Source organism: Danio aesculapii, chromosome 11, assembly GCF_903798145.1.
Source record: "Danio aesculapii chromosome 11, fDanAes4.1, whole genome shotgun sequence".
NCBI lineage: Eukaryota > Metazoa > Chordata > Actinopteri > Cypriniformes > Danionidae > Danio > Danio aesculapii.
In genome coordinates, this window is record NC_079445.1 from 2,714,760 (window position 1) to 2,717,450 (window position 2,691).

General features: G+C 34.1%; 1 long non-coding RNA gene across 1 annotated transcript; it reads left to right on the forward strand.

Annotated features, from left to right (window-relative positions):
• Window positions 1-1,011: 1,011 nt before the first annotated feature.
• Window positions 1,012-2,485, forward strand: LOC130237090 (uncharacterized). The gene is made up of 4 exons (XR_008838517.1): window positions 1,012-1,058; window positions 1,230-1,298; window positions 2,110-2,178; window positions 2,433-2,485. It is a non-coding gene; the product is annotated as an uncharacterized LOC130237090 (long non-coding RNA).
• Window positions 2,486-2,691: the final 206 nt, after the last annotated feature.

Genomic DNA, 2,691 nt, shown 5'->3' on the forward strand with positions numbered 1-2,691 from the left:
TGTAGAATCATTACTTTAACATTACAGATGATTAGGACTGTGTGCTGCAATGAATTCTCACATATCCTGATTGTTTGATCTAAGTATTCACTTGTGTTATGTAATTTTCACATTAGTTGTTTTGGATACTCAAAGCATCACCATGTACTGCCGTGTTATCCAAAATTAATGTTTAGTACTCAAACCTTTTCAGATCTCAACAACGTCTGATTCTCAGCTGACATGTCATGACAACACTCAACAGGTAAATGAGCATTTAATAAGCATTTATTTCTTAAATGTTCTTTAGTTGGCAACAACAGTGATTTTTAATTACAATCAAACTTAAAGAATTGAAAGATAGCGATAGGCTGATGATACACAGGACAACATTTTGAGCAATCTTGCCAGGCAACTTTTTTTAAGCAATGTTGATTGGGCACTTTCCCCACTGAGAATGGGTAACAATTTTGCAAAATCTGCATACTTTAAATCAGTCATGGGCCCTGTGTCTCATCTGGTTGCCCACTGATGCCAACAATGACCTAAGTTGCCCTGCAACGTTGCTCAAAAAGTTGCCCCATGTATCATCAGTCATAGGAATTGTTTAATTTACAATAGTATGGAGGATGGTTCATTCTGAGCTAGCATGTGTATCATATGTCGGATGTCCCCATACTTACTACTTTAGTCATGTAGTGGGGGATGGGTAGAAGTTCAGTGTGTGTTTTGTCCAACGGCACCATGGTTTGTGTGTCGTATGTCCCCATACTTACTGCTTTTGTCATACTATTCAGAACAGTGCAATTCATTTGTGATATACATTTTGGTATTTGTGAAATTAAAATAACTTGTTTAAACCTTAGCCCCTTGTCTTAAAGGTGCCATAGAATGAAAAACCTTGTGAATGAAAAACTGTATGATTTCTTTAAAATGTCCATAAAAAGTGTTTAACATTGTATAGTTGACCTTTTGTTAATCTGATTACACAAATCTTTCATATTTTACAGGTTTGTTCTGAGACTGAACAACAGGTCCATGATTTGGTCAGCTGTGCAGCAGGAGATGGGTCAAAGGAGGTAAGTGTGTATTTCTAATGATCAACAGGTAGTTAAATCTCCATTAACTTTAGTAAAATGATGCAAAATCCTAATAAACTGTATGATTTCTTTAAAATTTCCATAAAAATGTTTTATAACATTGTATAGTTGACCTTTTGTTAATCTGATTACACAAATCTTATTTTACAGGTTTATTCTGAGACTGAACAACAGGTGCATGATTTGGTCAGCTGTGCAGCAGGAAATGGGTCAAAGGAGGTAAGTGTGTGTTTCTAATGCTCAACAAGTACACTAATAAATAAATCAGTAAAATAAAAGGTAAAAAACGGCAGTTGTGGTTGCCAGTACTTTACCGTTAAAAATACGGTACACACCGTAAAAGTAGTTCCTCATTTTTATGGTAAACTACCGTATTTCATTAATTTATAGAGGTAATATGTCTGTATTTTGAATTACCAACATCTACACATATTTTGTTACACAGTTAGACATGTTAACACACCCACATGCAGGTGGTGATGAGTAAGTTATATAATGAACCAAAGCTCATCACTAACAACTTTTCCCACAAGCAGTAAATGGTATCAGTATATAGAAGGTGCTCAGTGTCATTCACACAGCTACTAAACACCAGTATGGTAAAACAAATAAAATTTAAGTCATGAAAAAAACATTGTTTATCAACATTAGATGAAACCTAAATCTCTAATGTACATAACTGATGGAGAAACAACTGCAAAGATCCATAATAATGTCAACAAAAAGCATAAAAAGTGATGTGCCATACAGGGAACTGGGAAAGTCAATTTATGGTTATTCGCTGTATATATTAAGGAAACATACCGTTAACCAGGTTACAGATTTTTTACTGTAGTATTTTTACAGTTTTTTTACCGTTGAAATCACGGCCATTTTTTACAGTGTAGTTAAATCTCCATTAACTTTGGTAAGATGATGCAAAATCCTTATAAACTGTATGATTTCTTTAAAATTTCTATACAAATGTTTTATAACATTGTATAGTTGACCTTTTGTTAATCTGATTACATAAATCTTTCATATTTTACAGGTTTTTTCTGAGACTGAACAACAGGTGCATGCTTTGGTCAGCTGTGCAGCAGGAGATGGGTCAAAGGAGGTAAGTGTGTGTTTCTAATGCTCAACAGGTAGTTAAACCTCCATTAACTTTGGTAAGATGATGTAGAATCATTACTTTAACATTACAGATGATTAGGACTGTGTGCTGCAATGAATTCTCACATATCCTGATTGTTTGATCTAAGAATTCACTTGTATTATGTAATTTTCACATTAGTTGTTTTGGATACTCAAAGCATCACCATGTACTGCCGTGTTATCCAAAATTAATGTTTAGTACTCAAACCTTTTCAGATCTCAACAACGTCTGATTCTCAGCTGACATGTCATGACAACACTCAACAGGTAAATGAGCATTTAATAAGTATTTATTTCTTAAATGTTCTTTAGTTAGCAACAACAGTGATTTTTAATTACAATCAAACTTAAAGAATTGAAAGATAGCGATAGGCTGATGATACACAGGACAACATTTTGAGCAATCTTGCCAGGCAACTTTTTTTAAGCAATGTTGATTGGGCACTTTCCCCACTGAGAATGGGTAACAATTTTG